This window comes from Nicotiana tomentosiformis, chromosome 5 (assembly GCF_000390325.3).
Source record: "Nicotiana tomentosiformis chromosome 5, ASM39032v3, whole genome shotgun sequence".
NCBI lineage: Eukaryota > Viridiplantae > Streptophyta > Magnoliopsida > Solanales > Solanaceae > Nicotiana > Nicotiana tomentosiformis.
Window position 1 is genome coordinate 127,499,331 of NC_090816.1, and position 11,716 is coordinate 127,511,046.

The 11,716-nt window shown below is 37.4% G+C and overlaps 1 long non-coding RNA gene across 1 annotated transcript; it reads right to left on the reverse strand.

Annotated features, from left to right (window-relative positions):
- Nucleotides 1–243: 243 nt before the first annotated feature.
- LOC138891840 (uncharacterized) lies at nt 244–579 on the reverse strand. The gene is made up of 2 exons (XR_011408177.1): nt 501–579; nt 244–400 (listed from the first exon to the last, which is right to left on the reverse strand). It is a non-coding gene; the product is annotated as an uncharacterized lncRNA (long non-coding RNA).
- Nucleotides 580–11,716: the final 11,137 nt, after the last annotated feature.

An 11,716-nucleotide genomic window follows, 5' to 3' on the forward strand; every position in this document is an offset into this window, starting at 1 on the left:
GGTACTAGGAGGGGATTAAATTCCTTAAGGAAACACTGTGAATTCAGTGGGCTCGAATTTATTATTATTGTTTCATTACGTTAACTTATATTTTGCAGAATTAATATTTACAAATACAGGAATATTGACGGGAATAACAGTCTTAAGGAATTTAATATAGAAGAGAAGTTGTCGATCTTCCAGACGTGCTTATAGCTAATGGGATCTTTAACCATGGACAGACAATCGCCTCTACCTTTGAACTTTTCTTGACATACATAAACCTCTGCTCCTAAGACACATATGTCATCCACAACATATCCATTTGCTTGATTGTTGAAATCTTCTTGACTTATGAATCGATCAAATCCCCATTCCACCTTCATTGCATGGAATCTTCTTCCTTTTTCAACTGTCGTATCTGTTGTTGTAATTAAACAGAAATGTACAACAGACTTGATTCTTTCTCCTTTGTTAGGGACTTAAAAAGAAAGAAACTAAGGAGATGTAAGAGAAGTGACCTTGGAGGACCAAGTAATTGTCATTGTTCTGATCAAGCAAAAAGAGGCGAAAAACAGCATGGACAAGTGAGCTTGCCTCCTCCATCATCAGATATATATAGAAACGTGCTTCCCTTCTGGTTAATGGGCTTGATATAGATGAAAACTCTTCCTCGAACCGGCGATAATAACCCGCCAAACCCAGAAAACTCTGTATCTCTGCAACTGAAGTAGGCCTAGGCTAGTTCTGAACTACCTCAATCTTCTTAAGATTCACCTTTATGCCTTCTGCCGATACAACATGCCCCAAAAAAGCAATTGAGTTTAACCAAAACTCGCATTTTGAAAAATTGGCATATAATTGATTATGCTTCAAAGTCTAAAGCACAATCCGGAGATGTTGCTCATGCTCATATCGATTGCTGGAGTAAATCAAGATGTCACCAATGAATACACCCAGAAATGAATCCAGATAGGGCTTGTACACCCAATTCATCAAATCCATAAATGTTGTTGGGGCATTGGTAATCCCGAAGACATCACTAAAAATTCATAATGCCCATATCGAGTCCGAAAGGTTATCTTAGGGACATCGAATTCCCTAACATTTAACTGATGATAGTCAGACCTCAAGTCAATCTTCGAAAACACCTTGGCACCCGGAAGTTGATCAAATAGATCATCAATTCTTGGCAACGTATATTTGTTCTTGATAGTGACCTTGTTCAACTGCCGATTATCTATACACATCTGCATAAAGCCATCTTTCTTCTTTACAAATAACACTGGTGCACCCTAGGGTGAAACACTAGGTCTAATGAATCCCTAATCAAGCAAGTCCTATAACTACTTTTTCAATTCTTTCAACTCTGGGGGGGAGGGGGCATACGGTATGGTGGAATAGAAATGGGCTGAGTACCCGGAGCCAAATTGATACAGAAGTCAATATCTTTGTCGGATGGCATCCCCAGCAAATCTGCAGGAAATACTTCTGGAAATTCACGATCAACTGGACTGAATCCACATAAGGAACATCCGCAATGGGATCGTGAATATAAGCCAAATAGGCTAGACACCCCTTCTCGTCCATACGACGAGCCTTCATTTAGGAAATAACCCTACTGGTAGAATGGCTAGGAGTTCCTTTCCACTCTAATCGAGGTAACACTGGCATGGCTAAGGTCGACATCTTGGCATGAAAATTCAATATAGCATGATAAGGTGACAACCAATCCATACCCAGTATGACGTCAAAATCTACTATGTCGAGAAGTAGAAGATCCACACTAGTCTCAAGACTCCCAATAGTAACCACGTACAAATGATAGACATGATCCACCACAACAGAATCTCCCATCGGCGTGGACATATATACATGCACACTTAGAGAATCACAAGGCACAACCAAAAATGAAGCAAAGTAGGAGGACGCATAAGAATAAGTATACCCCTAGATCGAATAGAACTGAGGCATCTCTATGGCAAACTAGAACAATACCAGTGATCACGGCGTTGGATGACTTGGCCTCAGGCCTAGAAGGGAAAGCATATAATCGGGGCTGGCCCCCACCAGTTTGAACTACATATCTGGGACAGGCCATAGCTGGCCGGCCTCCACCTCTAGCAGTCTGACCCCTTCCCTAGCTGGTCGGGCGGGCGGGCGGGCGGTAGAGAAACCGGTGCCGGTGTGATGGCACGAGAATTCTACTGAGATCTACTGTTCAACAACCTAGGGCGATGCCTCCTGATATGACCAATGTTCCCACACTCATAACACACCTCTTACTATCGTGGCTACTGAAGTTGAAGATGACCCCGGACGGGTCGGATAACCACTGTAGTGACTCTGAAGTGGTAGTGCACTAATAGGAGCTAAATGTGCACTGAATGTTGGATGTCTAGGGTAAGGAACATAAGGACCATGACTCCCTGAAGCACCGTGAGAAGTATGAAGTGCTGAATAAAATGGACTGGGAGGATGTCCCCTACCAAAAGTACCCCTGCCACCAGATGAGGCACCTCTGAAGTTACCGGAATGACGAGGCCTCTTATCTGACACTGGACCTCTCTCCTGAGAAAGAACCATCTCAATCCGCCTGGCAACATTAGCAGTCGTCTGGAAAACAATCTCACTCCCAGTCTCCTTGGCTATCTGTAGCTTGATAGGCTGGACGAGTCCATCAATGAACCTCTTCACCCTCTCTTTCTCGGTAGGAAGCAGAAGAAGAGCATGACGGGCTAGATCTATAAAGTGGGTCTCATACTGAGTGACCGACATACTGCCCTGCTGGAGACGCTCAAACTGTTTGCGGTAATTCTCCCTCAATATGATAGAAAGGAACTTCTCCAGAAATAGCTACGAGAACTGCTCCCAGGTAAGTGCAGGCGAACCAACTGGTCTAGTAAATACATAATCTTTCCACCACTTCTTGGCGGAACCAGTCATCTGAAATATAGCAAAATCAACCCCATTGCTTTCAACTATTCCCATGTTTTACAATACTTCATAGCAGCGATCCAGAAAATCTTGTGGGTCCTCAGAAGGTGTACCACTGAAATGGATTGAAAATAACTTGGTAAACTTGTCCAATCTTAGCAATGCCTCAGATGACAAAGCAGACCTATCACCGGCCTGTGCCGCAACAACTGGTTGAACTACCCCAACTGGATGGGCTACCGGAGCCTAATTCAGGGGAGCTATTTGTTTCGGAGCGGGAGTAGTGGGAGTTGGTGCTCCCCTAGCCAGTGAGACGGTTGGTGCCACTGGAAATGTATCATTCTGGGTCACACCCTCCATAAGACACACCAAACGAACTAGTGCGTCCTGCAGCACTAGAGTAGATATGAATCCTTCCGGAACCTGAACTGGTCCAACAGGTACCGTCTACGCCGGAACCTCCGCTTCTAAATCCACCTAAGGTTCTACAACAGGTGTTGTTGCTCGAGCTCTAGATTGAGCCCTTCCTCTGCCTCTACCTCAGCCTCTAGCGTGACCTCGGCCTCTGCTCCTAGTCATAGCTGTCACTAGGGGCTCTGGCTCATGTCCGACTGTAGATGCAATGTGTGTTCTCGCCATCTACGATAGGACAAGAATAGAAGAGTTCAATCATCAATGATAGAATAAAATCGCATGATAGAGCAGAATAGAAGTGAAATTGTTCCCAACTCCATAGCCTCTGGAAGATAAGTACAGACGTCTCCGTACAGATCCTTCAGATTCTACTAAGCTTGCTCGTGACTCGTGAGACCTATGTAACCTAGTGCTCTGATTCCAACTTGTCACGACCCAAAATTCCCACCTTCGGGGCCGTGATGACGCCTAGCATTTCACTTGGTAGGCAAGCTAATATTAATATAATATTAGCCATTTTAAATAATGTTAATTTAGTTAATAACAAAGAAATAAATGCGAAAATAAATTTTGAAATAAAATGATTAATTCATAATAATAGCGATGTCTAAAAACCATCCCAAAACTGGTGTCACAAATGCACTGGCTACTAGAATAATACAAATAAAGGTCTGAATGAAAATAAAATTGTCTAAAAGAAATACACAACTATGATAAAGTGGAAGGGGACTTCAGAACTGCGAATTTCATGCAACTATACCTCAAATCTCCTGCGAATAGTTGAATCCGAGCAAGTCTATTGTGCGTCGCTAGGATCAACTCTGGTATCTACACAAGAAGTGCAGAGTGTAGTATGAGTACATCTGACCCCATGTACCCAGTAAGTGTCGAACCTAGCCTTGACGAAGTATTGACGAGGCTAAGGCAGGTCACTTACATTAATCTGTATGCAACAGCAACAACAACAGCAACAACAACAGCAGCAACAACAACAACAGCAACAACAACAACAATAATAATAATAATAATAATAATAATAATAATAATAATAATAATAATAATAATAATAATAATAATAATAATAATAATAATAATAATAATAATAATAATAATAATAATAATAATAATAATAATAATAATAATAATAATAATAATAATAATAATAATAATAATAATAATAATAATAATAATAATAATAATAATAATAATAATAATAATAATAATAATATATATATAATAATAATAATAATAATAATAATAATAATAATAATAATAATAATAATAATAATAATAATAATAATAATAATAATAATAATAATAATAATAATAATAATAATAATAATAATAATAATAATAATAATAATAATAATAATAATAATAATAATAATAATAATAATAATTAACGGTTAAATCATTTCAGCAGTCGAAGCCAAAGTCACAACCAATTATTATTTCAATCAATTTCTGTTGCAGCGTGCAACCCTATCCCATAATATATTCATATTCAATTCCATTGTGGCGTGCAACGTTCCTCCACAATATATTCATTTTTATTTATTTCCATTGCGGCATGCAACCCGATCCTCAATATATCCTTTCAATCAATTCTATTGCGGCGTGCAACCCGCTCCTCCAATAAATTCAGTTCAATCAATTTTGTTGCGGCGTGCAGCCCGCTCCTCAAATATATTCACTTTCATTTTTGTTGCGGCATGCAAACCGCTCCTCAAATAAAATAATTTACCAATTCTTATAAAAGAAATTATTCTAATAAATGTAACAATTAATATAAAATTATAAGAGAACAAGCATACACTAATTATAATTTAATTAGAAAACAAGTGATAACAAGTAAAAATTAATTGAGGAAATTAAGGAGGAAATAGGCAATTTAATATTTAGTATGCTAAATGTCAAGTAGCAGTTAAGTCACACAAATCAAAAATGCATGTAGCAATCAAAACATGGATTCAAGGCATAATATTGAGCAAGGAATATGAGATAAATAATTAATATAACGATTAATTCGTGATTTCAAACAATTTATGATTTTCAGATAATTATGCCACAATTAATTTGATGATGTATAGACATTCGTCACCTCGCATATACGTCGTTCACATGAATTTCACATAACAAATAATTCAACAGTTCTATTCCCTCAAGTCAAGGTTAATCATGACACTTACCTCGCTTTGCAACCAAATTCAAGATTCCAATAAACCTTTGCCTTGCGAATTCGTGTCTGAAAGCTTCAAATCTAATCACAAACAATTCAACATACTCAACACGAATCGTAGGAACTAATTCCATATGAAATTATAAATTTTTTGGATTAAAATCTGAAATTTATTTTAAAAATCGACAGTGAAACCCACATCTCGAATCCAGAAAAAACTCACAAAATCCAAACATCTGTTCCGATACGAGTTCAACCATACAAAAATCATCGAATTCCGACATCGGATTGCCTTTCAAATCCTCAATTAAAGTCTTTGAAGATTTCTATCATTTTCAACCCAATCTTTACCCATGTTAACTCAACAATCTTCCCACAACCTTATTGGTACAAGCATGTATAACTAATACTCTCACATACAATAATCACACTCCCAATCACCCATCTTTACCCAAACTCAAAATTGAAGACTATGGGTTAGAACCTTACCTCTTGGGTGAAGATCTTGTGATATTTTCTTGTTGGATTTCAAAGCTTAAACAAGATTTTTGATGAACAAAGCACTTGAGCTTCTTCTTCTCTCTAGAACAATCTCACTTCACTCTATAGTCATCAGATAATTACCCCAAAATAAGCCCCAAAGCCTATTTAGGTCTCACTTCACTCTACAAAATGGGGTCGGGTTATGAATATGGACCCTCCGAACTCAGGTCTGCGGTCGCACAATGGACCGCACAATGGGTATGCGGGTCGCACAATGGACCGCAAAATCGATGCCTAAAACTGGGCTGCACTGGACAGGTTTGCGACCATTTTGCGGTTCGCACAATGATTCTGCGGTCGCACAATTGGCCACATAATCACATTCTGCTAGCATTTGGTAATTTAGTCATAACATCTTGTAGGAGTGTCCAAATGACGAACGGTTTGAAGTGTTAGAAACTAGACTCTAAGATATTTCTTTTAATAGGTTGTCCATCACATAACTCCTTATATATATGTATATATATGCGTTCACATTTTGATCGTGTGCGTACTCATTTGCAACTTTAGTCTATTATGAAATTTCTAGCTTGACTTAGACTTAGGCCTCTCCTTAGACCCCACATCACTTATAATATGCCTCGTACACTTATTATCATATCCAATTAATATCCATCATATTAATAGTCCTCAAATGAGAAGTAGAGTCTGCCCCCAAACACATAACATAACTTATCTCTTCTTTCACCCATTTCAATTTCCCGAATTTTTACTAACTCCCAAAATTTCCAAAAATCTCGCTAAAGTTTCATTTATAACTGGGCCTATCCACCTTCTAGAGAATCCCATAAATCAATCCTAACAGTACATACATAATCCAATCAACGTAACACAATATGAAAATAATACTAACAATGGCCTCATAAGCAATATATTACTAGAAAAGGAACACCATTAACATCAACTATTCATGTGATATGTAACTCATAGTAGGTAAGCTCTCAACATCTTCATAGAATACAGAAATGAACGTTTAAATTAAAGATAACATTTTTGGGTCATCACACTATCTACTCCTTCTGAGAAGATGAGTTCTTATTTGGTTGTATAGTTAGTGTTTCAAGAACATGAAATGACCCTAGCATGTATTTTCATAATACAAATACGTGAAACATCATATTTGGAGGGAGTGCTATACGATACGTTCGGTCAAGTATCCCATAAGGTTATATAAATCTCGAGCTCAAATTACCTCTTTTTCTGAATATTATCACGCCCTCCATAGGAGAGACTCGTAGAAATACTTTGTCCCCAATTGTGAACACTAAATCTCTGCTTCTCTTATCTTCATAAGATTTTTGTCTGCTTTGAGCCATGAGAAATTTATGGCGGATCAACTGGACCTTGTCAAGAGCTTCTTGTACTAAGTTAGGACCCAATAAGTTAATCTCGCTAGCTTCAAACCATCTGATAGAAGAATGACATATTTTTACCCTACAAGACTTTGTATAGAGACATCTAAAATGCTTGACTGAAAGTTGTTGCTATAGGCAAATTCGGCTAAGGCTAGGTAAGCATCACAACTACCTTCAAAATCGAGAATGCAAGCCTTCAACATACCCCCAAAGATTCATACATTACGTTTAGACTGCCCGTTTGTCTATGGATGAAATGCAGTACCAAGATCTACTGGTGTATCTATTACTTCTTGAAAAGATTTGCAAAGGTGATGGACAATAGAACCTCTTAAAATTAAACGAATTTCATTCACATACTTTTGTGAATACCTCTTCCATTGTACATTGTATAACCAACACAAGGGTGCAAAAGTTGTAAGTCAGTCTATGTATCTAACGGCTTGAGGTAGCCTAATCACAAAGTCTTTAGTAACTCTTTACAATTTCTACTTCTGGATCTCAAGCTATTCTGGTAGGCTAGCGGATCTATATTCAACCTTAACAAGCTAAATAACTAGAAACAAAATGCAAATACTATTGTTCGATTATGATTACAATAGTATTTGCTCTAAAGGTCAAAATACTATTGTTCAAAATATCAAAAAGTAAAATTTTACATTATCATTGAGTAGTTCATCCACTGGTGGAAATAGAACAATCGAATCTCTGTGCTGGAACAAAAATTTCAGGCTCTTGTAATCTCTATAAACCTCGTTGGTTTCATTGTATGAGTAGTGCCTCTGAATCTTTAGAGAAAATACTATTGTAATCATCTCCAAATTATGAACGGATAATTTTGCTTGTGCTTATTCATTTGTCTCGAAACATAGGCTATCATCTGACTATTCTGCATGAGAACACATTCTCATCCCACCTTCAAGGCATCCAAGAACACCATAAATCCTCCCGAACCTGATGCTAAGGCTAACACTAGTCTGGTGAGCAAACATGTCTTGATCTTCTAAAAGCATCTACTTTGTCCATTAAAATTTTGCATTTTTCTATGTTAGTTTGGACAATGGCATTGCTATTTAAGAGACATCCTGCACAAAACGCTTGTAGTAATCTGCCACACTCAAAAAGTTGCAATTATTTGAAAGAGTAACAAGCTCGGGCTATTTATGAACTGGTTATGTTTCCATAAGATCTATCATAATTCCATCATTAGATACAACATGCCCAAATAGTGCTACTGAGACTACCCAAAATTCGTAGTTAGAGATTTTACCATAAATTCAATGTCTCACAATATACATAGCAGAGTTCCAGAGTATACCAAAACAGTATCCATAACACTATGACAAATCTGTCCAGAAGGGCTTGAACACCCTATTCATTAAGTACATGAATGCGTTTGAGCATTGGTTAGTACGTAAAGGCATCACAAGAAACTTATTATGTCTGCACCTAGTTCGGAAAATTATCTTAAAAATATCATGTTCTTCGATAGTAAGCTGATGATAACCAAAACCAAGAGTGATCATTGAGAAGTGGACTACTCCTTGTAACATATGAGGTACGTCATACTAGAATTTATTATAAGACGTTGCATTGTTCAAACGTAGGTAGTCAATGCACACTTTATTTTGGGTTATATATTCCTTCTTCACCACTTGTACCACTGCACTCTATAGTGAGACGCTTGGTCGAATAAACCCTATTTAGTATATAGTACAAATATTTATTTATATCTCTCAACTACCCAGGTGTCATACAATATGTGGGTATCAATATGGGTGGTACGTCACATGACAAGTCAATACTAGAATCTATACTCTATCAAGTAAGTCTTGGTAAAGCTTCATGGATTACATCTGAATATTCTCTCACTAGCTATACTTTTCAAACTGAGTGCCTCTTCTCTTAGTGTCGGATTACTATAATTACAAGAGACCCAGCCAATCTTTATTGAGTAATCATCGAGTTTTCATAAAAGATATAACTTTACCAATCTCAAGAACCTCACTACGCTTTGTGTAAAATTGGACTTGTTGGGTATCTCAAACTTGACCGCATTGGCATGATCATTAAGAGTAGCATGACAAAAAGATAACCAATCTATGCCTATCAGCACATCAAATTCAACCATATCATATACGACTAACTCAATTAGATCATTTCCATCCTCAACTCGAATCTGACAAGCATGATATACATGTTCGAATAATAAAGAATCTCCCACAAGAGTAGCAACCAAAAACAAATATTGCACACTAAAACTCACATAGAAGAATTTCTTAGATTTTCCTCCTTGCATGAATTCTTGGTTGTTTGCTTGTGATACTACATATTTTCTATCTGTTTAGCAATATCAACTACCTCAAAGTAGTTCAAAAATCTTCGTATGCGGGATCCCCGCCCTGTTTATGGGGCTAACCAAACTTTCAACCTAAAATGCTTTGTAGACAAAAGTAGGGAGTGTATCTAGCTTTGTTGAGAAAAAACTTTGGAGGCATATATCAGTTCATCCATTACCTGAACCATTTTTTGACTTCCTAAAGAGTTACACACGCTTTTAACTACCAGGAAAGGAGCAATACTTAAATAACTTAATGAATCATCAAGTCAACAATGTTTCACATGTCCGTATTCATAAAATTAAGCAGCATACCATGTGTTTGATCATGTCCTTCTATCTATTAGTTACTAGATCTATACAACTCTTGTTGGAACGCACTTAGAGCTAGTAAAGCTTTAAGTATTTCACCCAAGAACCTTTACCAAAAACTTTAAGCATGCGTGAGCCGTTAAACCCTATTAACCTTAATTAGTGTTTCAACTTTAAATACTCTCAAGGATTATCTTTGTGCTCGATATATCTGAGTATTTATAGGTGCGTGAAACTGGTCAAGGGCCCTATTTTGTTGCCTAGCTATATTTCTGTTTATTAATCTCTCTGGATCGTTGCATGGAGATAAGTGTCTTAATAGTTACACTCTCATGTTGTTATAGAGGCAGAATATTACTCGTTCCTGGAATGGGATATATTACATGACTCGTAGAGGTTCAAAAATCCCTCATAGTGGCGTATCGACCCCTTTCTTGGCCTTGTCTACTACCTTTGTCTTTCCCCTTACTTGAGAAAGATGGATGTTTACCAAATGTGGTACTCAATGCCTCCCGAACCTTTGGACTATCCTTACTATTGGATGATCGAGTTCAAGACATATAATAGAACGATAAACAATGTTAGAGTTATCTACATGACCCTATACGTCATACACGTAATGTGGAATAAGAACGGAGGAAAAGACATATCCTATCACGCCCTCGCAGAATCACGATTATGGGAATGGCCGGCTACATAACCATAATTGAGATTCTACTACCGACGTGTGTTCCTTTAGTCACAGGAATAACCTAGGGCTCTGATACCAACTTTGTCACGACCCAATTTAGGATCATGACCGACGCTTAGGAGCAAGTGCTCCTAAGTAAGCCTCATCGGTATTTTACAGAAAATCGGATAAAGTCTCCACTGTTTTAGGACTATCCAAAGTTTTCATGTCTGATAAACAATATACAACCAACCAATATTCACATAAACCAACCACAATCTTCATGAACTAAGCAAAACGAGTTTTCAACAACATTACCAACCTTACTAACATAATAATACTTAAACCATCTCAAAAATACGCAAGAAAGTGCAATACTGGTAACAAGTCCAATATAATGAATGGATACTCATGACACTAATAAAAATGACTACGGAGTGACTCTAAGAGTTCAAAAGAAAAGACGATAATCATAAAAAAATATTTCGCCCACGCGAACAAGTGCGGGGCTCACAAGGAACTATCAGCTCGTGTACTCCAACTAACGAAACCCTTAATGTGCCAACTGTTATCTCTTGAAAAAATAGCGGAGAGTGAGTCGCTAGCTCAGTGAGTAATAACACTTAACCACAACTGTTTTAATTGGGGACAAGTCAGAAAACATGCTTGTATATTAAATAAAAAATATCATAAGAATGCCCTTTCAGAAACAATAAACAATAATCAGTCGCATCATGTTTTTCGTGTAATAGAAATTAATTTAACAATTCGGTAATGAACTCGGTAAACACTGTGTCATATCAATCTGTATGTTTGGGAGGTTTTCAAGAAGGGATCATGTAATATATATCACTATGTGGACCCCTTCGTAAAAGGAGTCAAATATAATTGTAGGTCCCCTACTCGAGGAAAACTGTAACTGTATGCAAGTTCTACCTTCCCACTAGCGAGGGCTATAACTGTACTTGGTAATGGGTAAATACAAGTTG